The sequence below is a fragment of the Gobius niger genome, assembly GCF_951799975.1.
Source record: "Gobius niger genome assembly, chromosome: 1".
Classification (NCBI taxonomy): domain Eukaryota; kingdom Metazoa; phylum Chordata; class Actinopteri; order Gobiiformes; family Gobiidae; genus Gobius; species Gobius niger.
In genome coordinates this window covers 3,709,318-3,727,058 of record NC_136852.1, presented here as the reverse complement: position 1 = coordinate 3,727,058, position 17,741 = coordinate 3,709,318, and the positions used below count along the sequence as shown (strand labels likewise).

At 44.9% G+C, this 17,741-nt stretch overlaps 1 protein-coding gene across 2 annotated transcripts in view; it reads right to left on the bottom strand.

Moving 5' to 3' along the window:
- The window catches only part of stard13b (StAR related lipid transfer domain containing 13b), a 154,785-nt gene extending 151,252 nt beyond the window's left edge, over window positions 1-3,533 (bottom strand). For both annotated transcript variants that reach the window (XM_079573622.1, XM_079573623.1), the window contains exons 1-2: window positions 3,452-3,533; window positions 2,272-2,508 (exon numbers count right to left, since the gene is read on the bottom strand). The gene's annotated coding sequence lies outside the window, so the exon portion shown is untranslated. The remainder of the gene's footprint in view (window positions 1-2,271; window positions 2,509-3,451) is intronic.
- Between the last annotated feature and the right edge of the window lie 14,208 nt (window positions 3,534-17,741).

Here is a 17,741-nt window from a genome sequence, read left to right as displayed (position 1 = left end):
GCTGAACGATTTAGCCAAAAATCAATATTGCGATTGCGATTTTATTGCGATTTTCCCCTAAAAACTTTTTGTTGCAATACAACTAAATATTTAAATGACTTAATAAAGTATTATTTGGGGGGTATTATGCAAATTCAACTTTACATCATGTTATTATGTCATTCCCTCATTAAAAACATGCCTGAAGTGTTGCCTTGGCACATTCACGTATTTTTGAGTAATCTGTAAAAACTCTGATGGCGGCCATTTTAGGGATAGGTTTGCCTGAGTCCTCCTAGGAACGCCCCCACCTCCTGGAGACGCCTCCGAGCTTTCGTCACCAGCCGAGTAACCAACCACTGCTCCTCAGCAGAACCCCCTCCCCACTGATGCCACAGACAGCGTGTGGAGGGGGCGTGTCGGAAAGGCTGAGGTTCTTAAAGAGACAGAGGCCTATTTCAAGACATTCACTACAGCCATTTTGAAAGAGCAAATTTATACAAGGCAGTTATTCTAATTTACTGCATTTACAGACCAACAGAAGGTTTCATCATCATTGTAGTGTGATATAGACTGGTGCTATGTGATGGAAAAAAGCATAATACCCCCTCTTTAAGTGTTTTAGTCCCCATAACCATTTACATAATTTACAATAAGCTTGTACCGATTTTTTTTTTTAATTTGTAAATAGCCTAAATAATTTCTTGCTATTTGTTCTTGTGTTTTAGTCAGTGGTTGTGAGATAAGTTCTTATCTTTATCCAAAATATTCCTAAACATAAGCCTCCAAAAGTGAGCTCTTAACGAGCAGCTCAGGCTCAGCTTCATCTCTGTGGAGCCGAGACGTGTGAATCCGGAGGAGAGTTTCTGTGATCAGAGCATCAGAGCGTGTAGCGCTGCAGCTAACGCGATGCTAACGGAGGAAACAGCAGTAGTCCTTAGCGGTGGCTGCTTTATACACGCTGATATTTTCACAGTACATCCACGACCAGCTCAACACAGAAAACGCTATTTTTGCAGTGGGTGATCAAAGAATGGATCTGGATGAGGGCCTAACCTGTTTAACTCTCAATTCTTCTGACTTTAGTCGACATCTCCGTGGAAACGAGCTGGAGACGTACCCACTCACGGTCAAGTTATCATCATCATGTCATGTCGCCGGATGTTTTGGTGAATGGTCGGCAGCAGCTGATGTTCTGGCTAATGTTCGTGCCCTGGAGAATAAGATGGATTGTATTCGTGTTCTCAGAAGATGGTGAAAGACTGTTGTGGGGCGGAGGGAGATGCGTAGGAGGAAGAGGAAGGAGGAGCTGAACAGTGCAGGACACCACGCTCTGAACACGGGACAAACCAAGGAGGTGCAGCACAGTTTCAGAGGATCAGGGGAGACTGAAGGCTGACCTCCAAAAACATGCTGATCAGGTTGGCCCACAGCGGCTCAGGACTAACTGAACAAATAAAGCAATTACCGTAAATGCTCTAATACAGGCCGGGGCCTTTATTTACTCGAGGGCCAGGCCTTTATTGGAACCAGGCCACAATTAGAGACAGGCCTTTATTTCTATTTGAGCAAAACGGACGACCAGGAAAATGAAGAAAAACGAGATTTGTGTCCATTTGCACCTAAAATATTAGGTTCATTTATTAATTAACATTTCAAACCCTCTCCCAGCGGCTGGAACATTGATGCCTTTTATTTTGTCGGGACAACAGGAAGTGTTTCGTTGCTGTTAGCGGAGCTTTGACATCAATGTCACTGCAGGTTTCTGTTTCGTTTTTACCGCAGACCGGATTATTTGTTTTTATCTTGTGTAAAAGGCGAGTTTAGACGGAGCGTTTGTGTTTGTGATCGATCATGAGACTGACCTGAGAGAAGACGAGACGCTCGCGCTGATGGGAGGAGTTATTTTGAGGCGTGGGACTGACCTGCACACGGAGCAGCTGGACGTGCTTTGAAGACGCGATGGCGACTTTATTAAAACCCTGGAGGGGTTTGAGTTGGAAAAGTGTCTAAATCTGTGTCAAAGTTACGCTCGGATCAGCTCCTCCGCAGCGTTCCATCGGCCCGGGTTCCCGTTTGTTTACTTCCTGCACGTGAGTTTTCATTTACACGAGACAAATTCCGAACATGGGGAATATTTCTCCCGCTGTAGCTTCTAATAAAAGCCCCGGTCTGTTTTAGAGACCGGCTTTAATTTGCCTCCGCCAGCCGCGAACCCGGCCTCTGTTAGAGACCCGGCCGCTCATGGAATACAGGCCAGTATTAGAGAATTTACGGTACTTAAGTGCTTACCTCACATCTCGTTGGTCTCACCCGCCTGGCGCCTCTCCTCCTGGGCACGCGACGCGACCCGGGACACTCGTCTTCGTCGGAGTCTTCTTCAGGTGTAGACTCTCCCAGCGTCAGGAGGAGGGGGGAGCGGTGGGAGAAGGTGATGGAGCTCGGTGAGTGATGCGGGACGAGGCGGGACACGTGCTCAGAGGGGGGCGAGGGTCCAGGAGGGACTGAGGAGACTCCAGTGAGCGCACTCTGGAAGAAGAAGCAACTTTCACACATCATTTTGAAGCCAGTTTTAGGATTAAAGGGATATTTCAGGATTTTTGACATAGGGCCTCATTTCCTAGTTATCCAGAGTGTTGCTGATTTCTGGAGATATTTTTTTTTGTAATTCATGCAGTTCTTATGTTTGAAGAGTTTCGTGGCGCTAGGCTAATGCAAGGCTAGTGCATTTCTATGGTATCAGCTAGCCTGCATTAAAAACAGTGTGACCCGCTCCACAGAACACCTGAGGCAAATCACTTATAACACCAGACTAACCATATAAATGTCTGTGTCCATAGAGTAATGTTTGGAATATAACTGACCCTGCATCACATGAATGATCGTATTTTGAGGGACTATTTTCTAGCAGATCACTCCGCCGCTGCGTAGCTTATACAACCACGAAGCTGATGCTGCTCAAATATAAGGTATTTTAAATGCAAAATGGTTAAAATTACTCTACGGACACAGACAATTATATGGTTAGTCTGGTGTTATAAGTGATTTTCCTCAGGTGCTCTGTGGAGCGGGTCACACTGTTTTTAATGCAGGCTAGCTGATACCATAGAAATGCGCTAGCCTTGCATTAGCCTAGCGCCACAAAACTCTTCAAACATAAGAACTGCATGAATTACAAAAAAAAATATCTCCAGAACATTTGTCTAAAATGTACAAAAAATAGAGGTCTGAGGTTCTGTGGGTCCTGGAGGGAGCTACAATAAACTATTTCCTCTTATATTGGCAATGTGAGGGGCATGAGTGTTATGTCCCAGAGGCCCATTGCTCATTATACGAGATTATCTGGGAACCATGACTCAAGAAAGCGCCACCAGCAGGGTATAAAAGGCGTCACACCCCTGTATTGGAGGAATTGTGTAATTGCATCTAAGCAATGATAGAGATTCTGATGGCTCTTGCTGACCAAACCAACCTGGTCTGACAGTCTTAAAGCCAAAACCGTGGGCACTTCCAGCTCCTCGGTGAACTCTGACGAAGGCTCCTGAACTCCTCCAGATGATTCCTCCACTAGATTCATACCTTCGGAAAGCGTTCCTCGGGATTCCTCAAAGGTAAAACATCCGTCATGGCCGACTCGACACTTTGTCATGATGAATCCACCAGTGTTTGTGCTTCAAATAAGTCCATCGCTTCAGGCAGAGACGACCTACAGGACAAAGAGGAGGGAGAGCAAATGTGAGGAGGGTAGAAGAGAGAAGAAGGGTAGAAGAGATCAATGATGTACGATTTGATTAAAGACGCTGGTATTCCATTATTTAGCATTCATTTATGTTTTGTCCTCCTTTAGTATATTGTAAACTAAAGCAAGTCCATCTAATTATAAAGCATTTGTATCCATTTCATGAACTTGCAGGTGAGTAACAAAGCTTTAAAATGCAGCGTGTGAGAACCTCGAAGAAGAGCCTCAGTGTAGCGATTAAATAGCCTGAAACTATTAACCTTTTAACTCCTGCCTGAACCAAGAGCAGGGCTCGAGACTAACATAGTCCCGTCGTCCCGGGGACGAAAAAAAAAATGCACGGGACGAGATGAGATCCTACCCGGGACGGTCTTGGGACGATAGGCCTTTAACCATTTTTTAATATATATAAATATACTTTTTAGGGCTGCAATGATTCATTGATTAAATCAATGAACTCGATTAGTAAAATGCTTTGAATAATATTTTTGATGATTTGCTTGATTAATATTTCTGATTAAAACCGATTTTTTCACGTCACAAAAGATGGCCGCTTGAAGTTTTACTCCACTCCGGACTATAAATCTTTCTCTATATTTCTCCGTTTTGAGAGGCTTGACGGGTGAGTTTTTTTGCTGAAAATGCCCGGGAAGAGTCGGAGCAAAGAAAACCAGAGCCTCAACGCCTCAGACCCTCCTGCTGTGAAGAATAGTGCGAATCTAAGACAGACACGCTCGTCCAAGGAAGACATGCTGGATGCTAGCGAGCCGGAGGCAGCTAGCTCAGTCCCTAGCGTCTCGGCTGGCTCAGCCTCTAACCAGACGGCTACCAACATGGATATCCTTGCCGAAATCAGAGAGCTGGCCAAGAATGTGAACACTATGGATGAGACAATGGGTAACCGCTTGGACTCGATTGATGAAAGCCTGACTGATATTAAAACTTCAGTAACAACAGTTGAAAACGCCATCGCCTCTCTCTCTGAACGGGCTACAAACTTGGAAACACGGGTCGATGAGGCAGAAACCCGAATATCAACTGTGGAGGATCAAATCTACGAGTATGATTCAACGGTGAAATCTCTTGAGAAAACTGTGGAGTTTCTGAAGCAAAAAGTTGACATTCTAGAAAATGACCAACGGAGGAGAAACATGAAGATTGTCAACTTTCCGGACAAAGTGGAAAAGGATTTGCCGCTTCCACGGTTTCTGCAGTCCCTACTTCCAGGACTTGTACAGCTATCACCGGATTACCCTGCATTGGATATTGAATATGCCCGGAGACGCGAAGCCGCGAATGCAGGCTCAAACGGTAAGACTGTATTTGTGCGCTTCTCCCGTTCTTCTCAAAGAGACGCTGTTATCAAAGCTGCTATAAGCAAAAAGCTTATCCAGTACGAAGGATCAACACTACGGTTTTATCCCGATGTTCCAGCGGAGGTTTTGCAACGGCGACGTGAATTTGACTCTACGAAGAAGATAATGATGTCCCACAACATGTACCGGGGTTTTGCCTATCCTGCCCGGCTGAGATGTTTCTACGAGGGAAAAATACGACTGTTCGATACTCCTGGCTCTGCAAGGGAGTTTTTGCAGTCCATCAAGTTAGAGACTCCTTCTGGATGACGGTTCATCTGGAGAAATAAGACAAAATAAAGCTACTCTCGAGACGACTGGACGGCTACTGGCACGCACTTTTTAATCGTAACAAACTTCTGAAAGTGCATGAACACTCAGAGTGCTGGATGCCTTATCGACAACAAAACTCTCATTAGAGTAGCTTTTATTTGCTACCTTTTTCTATTTAGTCTGGAGCGTAGACTTCAGCGGCAGTAATGTCAACTATTTGTCACTATGATGAGGTGCTCACTGGGTAAGTCACTTGGGGTTTTGGGGGTCATGGGTCTATGGGCGGGTTTGGTCTGGGGATTGGGAAGTTGTGATGCTGCCTGTCTATTGTTATGTTTTTTTATTTTTATGTTGTTGTTTGTTTTCATTTTACTTTATTACTACAGGAATTATGACTAGGGAACTTAAAATAGCAACTTGGAATGTACAAGGGATTGGTAATGTAATTAAACGCAGAAAGATCTTGACCCAGTTAAAAAAATCTAAATGTGACGTTGCTTTTCTTCAAGAAACAAAACTGTCAGATGTAGAACACATAAAACTACGAACTGATTGGGTGGGTAATATATTCTTTTCATCATATTGTCAAGCCAAAAGGGGCACAGCCATCTTGATTCATAAAAATATTCCTTTTATTCTAGAATATGAAGAAAAAGATCCCGAAGGTAGATACACTCTTATTACTGGGTTCATCTCAAACAAACATGTAACTTTCCTAAATGTTTATGCCCCGAATATAGATACACCTAAATTCATATCCCAGATTGATGTATACAGGTAGGTGTAATTTCCTGCTTGGCATTACTGCCTGTCGCACCTCCTCCGGTGCCCATGGGTCAGCTGCAGGGTCAGCTGCAGGGTCATCAGCCAGGAACCACCAATCACTAACGTTTCGCCCCTTTAATCCTGGAACGTCTCATGGTGGCGGAGCAGTGACAAGGACGTCTCCCTGTCACTCCCTGCAGCTGTAGGTTGTCATCCCCTGCAGCTGTCATTGGGGTTAAGCGTTTTTTCCCCAACTCCTATCCTTCCTTCTCAACCAGAGCCAGAAGCTACCTTTTTCCGCCTCCTCCGAAAGCTCTCTTGTGGCCCTGCGCAGCTTTCCACCCGTGACTCCTGCGTCCCTCAAGAGCCGTGTCATTGATAGCCCCACAAAGCCTCGGCAGCCAACTTCGACAGGGTAGATGGCGGCCTTCCAGCCAGCCTCCCGGCACTCTGCAGCCAGCTCGGAATACTTGGCCTTCTTGCACTCGTAGGCAGCCTCGATCTCCCCCTCTGATGGAACTGTGAGTTCGATGAGGTGCACCACTTTTGCTTTCGAAGACCAAACCACAATGTCAGGGCGGAGAGATGTGATGGTGATCTCGGTGGGGAACTGGAGCTGCTTATTAAGGTCAACCCTCATGTTCCACTCCAGGTTGGGGGCAAAAGGCCGCAGTCTCTCCCTTGGCCTGGTGTAATTTTGCCCATCCCCTTCCCTGACAAAGTTGGTGTGGTTCTTTGCTGGTGGTAGCCGTTTGCTACCCTGTCTGCACATTTCCAGCACCTCAGCGAGCTTCCTGAGGACCTGGTCATGGCGCCATTTGTACCGTCCCTGGGAGAGCGCAGTCTTGCAGCCTGACAGGATGTGTTGAAGGCTTGCATTGGGAGCATTACAGAGTGAGCAGCATTCCTCATTACCAAACCATTGGTGCAGGTTACGAGGACAGGGAAGCGTGTCGTAGGTTGAACGGATAAGGAAGCTTAGCCTCGCCTGCGGGATCTTCCACAGGTCAGACCAACTGATGTTACGGTTGACAACTCCCTCCCAAGTTGTCCATCTTCCTTGCCGGCCCTGCGAGACGGCCTTGATCTTATAGCGCTCTTCCTCCATCCGCGTCACTTCTGCCACCACCATCTCCTTCCTCTCCTTGCGGGTAGCCTTGGACCAAAACCGTGGTGCCTCGCCCCACCCTAGACCTGCTCTTCCTGCCTGAACTCTGCCCACGATCTCTCGATGCTGCAACCTGCAGACCGCATGGCCCGCCTCAGCTTCTGCGTTCCACTTTCGGCCAGTGGGAACCTTGGCGTTGGCATTCCTTACTGACTCGTCGGTGGACTCCCTGAGCTCGAGAACCAACCTGGTCTTCTCTTGCATGTACCCCACGCTTAGGGACTGCAGTGGCAATTGCAGTGCGTTCTTCCCAAAGAGGCCAGAATCAGAGAGACACCGTGGTAGCCCCAGCCACTTTCTGATGAAGGTGTTGGCTTTTCCATCCATCTTCCTCACGGTGGATGAGGGGATCTCACACATCTTCAGGGGCCACATCAGTCTCCTGTAGAGTGTGAATTGGTAGCACCAAACCTTGTATTTCCCGGGGAGCTGGCTTTGGTCGATCCTTGCCAGGCCGTCCGAGAGCTGTTTCATGACGGTCCTCCCCATCTGTTTGTCAGAGAGTTCTGCAGAATACTCCCTCCCCAAACTCCTGATAGGTTGTCCGGACAGAAGAGGGATTGTCTCTCCCCCGGCAACAAAGGTGGTGCTGTTGTTTATGGCTCCCCTTCTGAGTGACAAACTACGGGATTTGGCGGGCTTAACCTTCATCCTGGCCCATGACATCAACTCATCAAACCTTTTTAACAGCCTAGATGTGCATGCTGCTGTTTGAAGGAGGCTAGTGACATCGTCCATGTAGCTTCTCAGTGGAGGAAGCCTCTGGCCAGATGGCAGTTTGATCCCTCCCACCATCTGCCTTGCCCCTATGAGAATGATCTCAAAGGCAGCAACAAACAGAATTGGTGAAATAGCACACCCCATGGCAATTCCCACCTGTAGTTGTTGCCACCCAGTAGTGAAGTCCTGGAGGGCGAGACACATCTGCAGATCACTGAAGTACAGTGCTACCAAGTTCCTGATGCAGAGGGGCACGTGGAAGAAGTCCAGAGCGTAGCTGATCAGCTGATGTGGAACTGATCCATACGCGTTTGCGAGATCGAGCCAGACGATGTGCAGGTCGGTCTTCTCCCTCTTGGCTCTCTGGATTTGGTTCCAGATCATTGACGAGTGCTCGATGCACCCTGGGAACCCTGGAACACCTGCTTTCTGGCAGTTGGTATCGATGTAGCCATTCTTTAGCAGGAATTCGGTCATCCTTCTTGCCAGTACAGAGAAGAAGATTTTCCCTTCTACATTCAGCAGGGCGATGTTTCTGAATTGGCCGATGTCTTTAGAGTTTTCCTCTTTAGGAATGAAGACTGCTACAGCTCTTTGCCACTCTGATGGAATGATTTGCTTTTTCCAAGCTGTTCTCATTAGGTACCACAGTAGCTCTAGTACCTTGGGGCAGTTTTTATAGAGCTTGTAGGGAACTCCATTGGGGCCTGGTGCTGATGATGACCTCGCCTTGCTCACAACTTGCCTGACTTCGCTGAGCTTAGGGGGCATTATGTTGAACTCGACTGTTGGCAGCCCAGGCCGTGGCACGTACCCTGGTGTTCCTAGAGGGACGTTTCTCAGCGGGTCACTGTACTGCCTTTTAGCATGCTGTTCTATTTGCTCCCTGGTGGCTTCGAGCTTCCCGGACTTCTTCTCCTCTAGCAACCGTCTTGCGTGCTTGAAGGGATCCTTGAAGAAGCTGGATCGCTCCTTTTGCTTCCGCTTGCTGCGCTTGCGGATGCGTTCAGCTCGGCGGAGTCTTGCTAGCCTTTGCCTCACTTCTTCCCACAGGACTTTCAGGCCTTCTCTCTCTGGATAGTCCGCTTTCCTCCAGTTCTTGCGGAGCTGTCGTCGCCTCTGGACAAGCTCTGTGATCTCCTTTTCTCTCCTCCCCTTCGCTCTTGGAGCAGGCCGTCGCTTGGGGATGATTTCGCCAAATCTATCCTTACAGCTCTGGTGTCTCCAAACTGATTGAGCTTGACTTCGACGACTCCACGCAATTTTCCCTCCAGGATCTTGATCAGGTCTGCATCCAGTGTTTGCCATGCCTCTGCTTGGTTGGACTTTGGCCATTTGAGTGTGGCCTTCCTCTCTGGTCTCTTGGCCTCTGCTTGTGGCTCTTTTCCTGGTGGGGTGGCTTGGGTGGGGTCTTGATGTTCGCTAGGGGGCTTCGCGTCCATGGAAGGGACTTCCATCTCTGTTTCTTCTATGCCTACAGCTGCATTGGGTCCGTCGGCACTGTGGTTTTCGACCCGGCTCGTGGTCCCTCTTGTCTTACCCGCTACTGCAGTGCAAGGTTGCTGTTGACCTCTCCCACCACACTTCGCCTTTCCCTGATGGATTCGCAACCCCCTGAACGTTGTTATCTTCTCCCATCCACAAGCACACTTTCGGAGGACCTTCTCCTCTCTGTCTGGGTTTCTGGCGATCTCGTTATCCTTTTCCATTGCAGTTGTCGTTGCCGTGAGGTCCGTCTGGTTAGGCCCATCTTCCATCCCGCCTCTCGGAGGGCCTGCGGGTTGTTTTCTCTTATGATTCTTCGTAGTTAAGTATGGGTGTCTCTTTTACAAGATACTAGTGGGTTGGGTAACTAGCCGCCCACTCCCGGTGCGGTCTTTCCCTGCTGTCAACCAGACTTTCCTGGCTGTCCTCCAGTCTTCCCTGGACTCCAACTGCCCTGTTCCCAGTAGTCACTGGGTTACCAGATCGTCAGTTGATGTATACAGGTAGGTGTAATTTCCTGCTTGGCATTACTGCCTGTCGCACCTCCTCCGGTGCCCATGGGTCAGCTGCAGGGTCAGCTGCAGGGTCATCAGCCAGGAACCACCAATCACTAACGTTTCGCCCCTTTAATCCTGGAACGTCTCATGGTGGCGGAGCAGTGACAAGGACGTCTCCCTGTCACTCCCTGCAGCTGTAGGTTGTCATCCCCTGCAGCTGTCATTGGGGTTAAGCGTTTTTTCCCCAACTCCTATCCTTCCTTCTCAACCAGAGCCAGAAGCTACCTTTTTCCGCCTCCTCCGAAAGCTCTCTTGTGGCCCTGCGCAGCTTTCCACCCGTGACTCCTGCGTCCCTCAAGAGCCGTGTCATTGATAGCCCCACAAAGCCTCGGCAGCCAACTTCGACAGGGTAGATGGCGGCCTTCCAGCCAGCCTCCCGGCACTCTGCAGCCAGCTCGGAATACTTGGCCTTCTTGCGCTCGTAGGCAGCCTCGATCTCCCCCTCTGATGGAACTGTGAGTTCGATGAGGTGCACCACTTTTGCTTTCGAAGACCAAACCATAATTTTATTATTTAACCAACACTGTAAGGATTTTGGTATTTTGGCTGGGGATTTTAATTGTATAATGGACGCTGCTATGGATAAATCTTCCTCCGCAGCAATCTCCAACCCACAGGCATCAAAAGTTTTGTTTAAGTTGACTAAAGAAACTGGTTTAACAGACGTTTGGCGGTTTTTAAACCCTACGGTAAAGGATTATACTTTCTACTCGCACCCACACCACTCTTATTCGAGACTGGATTATGTTTTTATCCCTCAACAATCACTACATGCCGTTCAAGCATGCCAGATAGATCCAATTGTTTTATCTGACCATGCTTTACTGTACTTAAAAATTGATTTATTTCTAAATATTCCAAAATCTCCACGGTGGAGATTTAATACTTCATTGTTACATAGTGAGGTATTTACCTCCTTTTTGCAAAATAGAATATCTGATTTTTGGGAGGATAATAAGAATTGCCTAGTTTCACCTTCAACTATTTGGGATGCTGCGAAGGCCACTATTCGTGGTTATGTTATTTCTTACTCCTCGCATCAAAAAAAAAGTTTACATGCATACAGAGAGGGTCTTGAAAAAGAGGTCTATCGTTTGGAACAAGAACATAAACGGGCCCCCACATTTTCCAACTTAAAAGCTTTGTCAGCTGCAAAATCTTTATTAAATCTGGATCATACTAAAGAAATTCAAAAACAATTACTTTTAATAAAACAAAAACATTATGAACATGGGAATAAGGCAAGTCGCCTTCTTGCCCATCAATTAAAAAGGCAAATCAATAATCACTCTATTAATATGATTAAAACAGCTGATTCAACGATTTCCCATGATCTCACAGTTACAGGGGGGCGCTGCGCTGTGAGGTGAAGCGACTCTCGACAGGCTCACGTTTGCTTGTTTGTACAGTTTTAGTGTGATCTGGCTATATTATGTTGATCGATCATAATGGTAATGACAGCAGTGTTCTATATAGCCTTTATTTGGTATGAGATCTCTGGTTTAAACCATGTAAATAGACTTTCTTCGCTGCCCGTGCTGTCACAGACCACCATGCCGGGTAGGCTTAGCTATTCGCGGGCGTACCTGTTGGAGCTGAGTCGGGAGCCGGAGCAGATGGATCTGTCCCACATACCACCGGAGCTGCGCCGCGGATACAAACAGAAGCGGATCAGAAGGAAAAGAGGCTCCAGGGGGGGCATAAGAAACAGACTGAGGAGGAGAGGAAGCCGGCTACCTTTACCTGCCATCACGCTGTCAAATGTCCGATCCCTACGGAATAAAACCGAAGAACTCTCTACACTCCTGCAGTCTGATCTGGATTATAAACAAACAAGCCTGTTCTGTTTTACAGAGACATGGCTAACGGAAGATGTAGAGGTTCACTTGGATGGATTTAATATTTTACGATTCGACAGGGATGCTGTGAAGACGCGGAAATCAATTGGGGGCGGGCTTTGCATGGCTGTCAACAAACAGTGGGCAACAAACGTCACCGTAAGGGAGACAGAGTGTTGTAAGCACTACGAAATAATGAGTGTGTCTTTCAGGCCGCACTATTTACCTCGTGAGTTCGCGCAGATCACCGTAATACTAGCATATGTGCCCGGGCCTGACTACAATCTGGCCGCTGAGCGCATTTCGGAGTGTTATAATAAAGCACTTCTGCAAAGCGGTGATCAGCCTGTGTTCCTGCTGGGGGATTTTAATAAGTGTGACATTACCCCACACCTGCCCACCTTGGAGCAATATGTCACAACTCCTACCAGACTGCAGAACACACTAGACCTGTGCTTTGGAAACATCCCCAATGCTTATGTCTCTAAGCCCCGCCCACCCCTTGGCCGTTCTGATCATAAGGTCATTCTGCTACTGCCAAAGTACCGCTCAAAGCTGAAGACAGAGGAACCCATGACTAAATCCATCAAAATATGGAATCATGATGCAGCTGAATCATTAAGGGGATGTTTCGAGCTAACGGACTGGGATCTATTTTTTAAAGACTGTAATGACCCAGACACGCTCACAGAGGTACTGACAGCATACATCTTATTCTGTGAGGACAATGTTACCCCAGTTAAGCAGATCACTGTCTACCCAAACAATAAAAAGTGGATTTCCAGGGGCATGAAAAGGTGCCTGGCACAGAAGAGGAAGGCATTTTTGCAGGGGGATAGGGTCGGGGCCAGGGAAATGGAGAGAGAATTCAGAAGGGAGGCCAGGCTGGCAAAGATCAACTACAAGAACAGGGTGGAGCAAAAGCTAACATCTGGGAATGTGAGAGAGGCGTGGCAGGGTCTTAATATCATGATGGACAGAGCCTCAAAACCTGCAGGATCGAACTGTCCGGATCCTGCCTCCTTCACAGAGGAACTGAACATCTTCTTCGCTCGTTACAACAGCCGCAGCACACCTTGCACCTGGCCCCCTTCAACCTCAAGCTCTGCCCCCCCTGCCATCGCTATCACTGTCAGCGAGCAGACGGTGATTTCCATCCTGGGCAAAATCAACCCCAATAAGGCTCCCGGCCCTGATGGAATAAGAGGAAGGGTTCTTAAGGAGTGTTCTGCTCAATTGAGTGGTGTCCTTACCACGCTATTCCAGCTCCTGCTGGACAGCAGCTGCGTCCCCAGCCTGTGGAAGGAATCAAAAGTGATCCCAATCCCCAAGAAGGCACACGTCAAGGATCCTAGGGACTACAGACCGGTGGCCCTAACATCAGTCCTGTGCAAATGCATGGAGAGAGTTGTGGGACAACAACTAAAAAACATGCTACAGGACAAGCTGGATCCCCTCCAGTTTGCCTACAAGGCAAAACGGGGGGTTGAGGATGCAAGCCTCACACTTTTGAACACAGTTACCCGGCAACAGGACTCGGCTAAACCATACACCAGGATTTTATTTATGGACTTTTCCTCTGCTTTTAACACTGTACAAATGGACACACTGCTGCACTGCCTCACCAACCTTGAGGTTCACCTCACATTGATTTTATGGATTAGACAGTTTTTATTGGACAGACCGCAACATGTGTTTCTTAATGGTTTTAAATCAAGCACACTAGTTTTAAAAACAGGACTTCCGCAGGGCTGTGTCCTGTCTCCCATCCTGTTCTCCATCTACACCAACGGCATCAGCTGTAGCAGGAGTGGGATGACACTGCTGAAGTACGCAGATGACATGGCCCTGGTCGCGCATGTGGTGGATGCTGAAGCTCTGTCCCAGTATCAGCAGGAGGTGAGCACCTCAGTCCAGGTGTTCGCTGAAAGCTCACTGGAGCTGAACATCTCAAAAACTAAAGAGCTGTGCTGTGGGCCCAGAGGAAAGCTTCCACCTGCCCTCAACCAACCACTCTGCGTACAAGGTCAGCCGGTGGATCAGGTGCAGTCCTTCAAATACCTGGGAACTGAAATAGATGTTGGCCTGTCCTTTAAACACCACGCAGATTCTGTGTTCAAAAAAGCACAGCAGCGCCTCCATCTGCTCAGAAAACTCAGGTCATTTTATGTAAAAAAAGACATTCTAACACTGGTCTACAAATCACTCATAGAATCCATAATGACCTTCAGCATCACATCATGGTTCAACTTTTTGACAGTTAAATCCAAATCCAAACTCTCCCGCATCATCACTCAGGCCTCAAAAATCACCGGTACAGCTCAAACCCCTCTGCCTGAACTTTACAGTCGCTCAGTGCTGAGGAAGGCCACCCAGATTACTGAAGACCCCTCCCATCCACTCTACAGCTCCTTCACGTTGCTCCCATCAGGCAGGCGTTTTAAAGTCCCACTGGCCCACAAAGACATCTATAAAAAGTCATTTGTTCCAAGGGCAATCTCCACTTTGAATGATCACAAATCATAGTCCTGCTGTTCATTATTGTTATGTTGATTTTAAATGTGCCTGTGTTTTTATGGAAGTGTGTGTGCATGTTTTTTGAGCCTGTCAAAGACGAATTTCTGTCGCCTTTGGGGACAGACAATAAAGTTCTTCTTATCTTATCTTATCTTATCTCAGAATAATTAATAATACTTTTAAACTATTTTATAATTCCCTATACTCATCAACAGCGACAAACGTTGATGTAAAAAGTTATCTGAAAAATATAGATTTGCCTGCACTTTCAGAAGAAGATGTTTCCCTGCTTAATACTGATCTCACTCCAGACGATATTTGGGCTGCTATTAATACATTACCCAATGGGAAAAGTCCGGGTTTGGACGGTATTCCAATCGATTTTTACAAAAAAATTTGGCCTGAGATTAAACCTATATTCATGGGTGCAGTTAGCAATATATGGTCAGGAATGATTCCACAGTCATGGAATGGTGCATCTATTTCTCTTCTATTAAAGGAAGGAAAAGACCCTCTTGAATGCACCTCGTATAGACCTATCAGCCTACTTAATGCTGACTATAAAATAGTGGCTAAAGCATTAGCACTTTGTTTGGAAAAAATTCTCCCTAAAATCATACATCAAGATCAGGCAGGATTTGTTAAAGCAAGATACGGATCTGACAATGTAAGGCGGGCTCTGAATATTATTAATCAACTTAACAATGATAAAGATCCTGCCGTAATCTTTTCACTGGATGCAGACAAAGCTTTCGATCGTGTGGAGTGGAATTTTCTTTTCTGTGTGCTTGAGAAATTTGGTTTTGGGAAAAAATTTATTGATGCAATTAAGATACTATATTCGCAACCAACAGCTCAAGTTAATACCAATGGTTTCCTTTCAGAGAGATTTCCAGTTCAACGAGGATGCAGACAAGGGTGTCCCCTTTCGCCTTTATTATTTATTTTATTTATCGAACCCTTAGCCCAAATATTAAGATCTAATACTAAAATTCAGGGGATTTCCATGGGTGGGAATACCCATACCATTTCTTTATTTGCAGACGACGTTCTTTTATATCTCTTAAACCCACAGAAATCAGTTGAAGCAGTTTTACTTTCTATTACTGAATTTAGTAGTTTATCAGGATATAAAATAAATCTTAGTAAATCTGTTGTCTTGCCTTTCAACATTCCACCTACGGAATTGCGAAATTTTCCATTTCCAGTGGCTAAAGGGGCACTCAAATATTTAGGAATCAACTTAACTGCTGACCTAAACGACATGTTTGAGACTAACTATGCACCTCTTATCTGTAAAATTAACGAAGATTTAACCAGATGGTCATCACTGCCAACTTCTTTTTTTGGGCGAGTTAATGTTATTAAAATGTATATCCTCCCTCGACTAAATTATTTGTTTCAAAATTTACCATGTTATTTATCAATGCATTTTTTCAAAAAGTTAAACAAGAATATTTCCCAATACCTTTGGAAAAATAAACACCAACGAATCAAGTATAGCACTCTCACAAAGCCCAAACATTTAGGGGGTGTAAATTTGCCAAATTTTCAGTTTTATTACTGGTCGGCCCAATTAAGAATGATGACCAATTGGTTTCTAAAAAGAGATGAATCTACCTGGGTTGAACTGGAATCTTCTATATGTAGCCCTTTAAAACTGGAATACATTCCTTTTATCAATAATATAACAAAAGTGGAACAAATAAGGACAAACTTGATAATCCACAATACGTGGCAGGTGTGGAAGGATGTGAAGAAACATTTAAATATCCCGTTAGCTTTATCTTTACAATCTCCACTATGTTCAAATCCTGATATCCCTGAGCAAATAAAAAGTATTGGACTTTCCTATTGGGTATCAAAGGGTATTACCAAATTTGCAAGCTTGTTTTCAAAAAATATCATGAAATCCTTTGATCAAATGAGGAATGAATTCAATATTCCAGCAAGAGATTTCTATAAGTATCTCCAAATTCGAAATTACATAAACTCTCTGCTAAAGGAAGAAAAGCTTAGACTTTGTCTGTCCAAGTTGGAATACGCGTTGATCTCAGCTAGATCGTTAAAGGGAAAGATGTCTGAGTTCTATGCCCTTTTGTCACAACAAAGTTCTAATGATTTTGACCCACTAAAACAGTCTTGGGAACATGATTTGGGAACAACCTTTAGTTCAAAAGAATGGTCCGAAATTTGTAAGAAAACATTTCCAAAATGCACCTCGCTATCAATTCAAGAACAAAATTTTAAACTGATTCATAAATTTTATTATACACCTGTACGTCTCCAGAAAATGTATCCCGATTATTCTGACCTTTGCTATAAATGTAAAAAACAAAAAGGCACTTTATTGCATCTGTTCTGGGAATGCGAACATATCAACCGATTTTGGAAAGATGTACACCATGTAATCCAGGAAATCACAAGAATTTCATTTGCCATGTCACCATCATTATATTTGTTAAATTTGAACACCGATCATCTCTTTGATAGGGCTACCGAATCTCTGTTAATAATTATCTTGTCACTGGCAAGAAAATGTGTTCTCCTAAATTGGTCATCATCTCAAATACCTACAATGGACATGTGGTTGGCTCAGATATCCTCGATTATCCCTTTAGAAAAGTTAACTTTTGAGTTGAATGAGAAACAAGATATGTTTTGGCAAATATGGACACCGATACAATCCTATTTACAAAGGTGATGTTTTGAAATAATAATAATTTTTATTTTTTATTTTTTATTCTGTTTTTGGTTAGGTTAGGTTTTTTTATTTTTATTTTTATTTTTATTTTTTATTTTTATTATTTTTTTTTGTGCTCTTTTTGTTTCCCTTGACCTCTTGGCTCCCACCTTGGGCTAGTAACCCCCCCCCCCCCCTTTTTATTTTTACTTTTTGTCATTTTTTGTATTGTCTATTTTTTTTTTCATCAAGAGAAAAAACAAAACAAAAAAAACAAAAAAACAGAAGAAAACAAAAAACAAAAAACTAAACAAAAATAACAACAAAAAGGAAAAAAATCAAATAGTAATAAAAAAAAAATATATATTTTTATTTTTTATTTTTATTTTTTTATTTTTTGTCGCACATTCTTTTTGACACGTGCGGTCGTTTTGTGGCCCTTTTTTTATTTTTTTATTTTTTGGGGGGATGGTGTCCCTGCCTAAGGGGGAGGTCGAGAGGTTACTGTTCTGTTTTTTTTTTGTTTTAAAAAAAAAAAATATTTTTCTTATTCTTTTATTTTATTTATTTATTTTTTCCTTTATGTATTGTTTCATCTTATTTATTTCGTCTATCTCTGTTTTTGTCTTTGCAGATTCAATTGTATGAATGGGGGGAGGGAG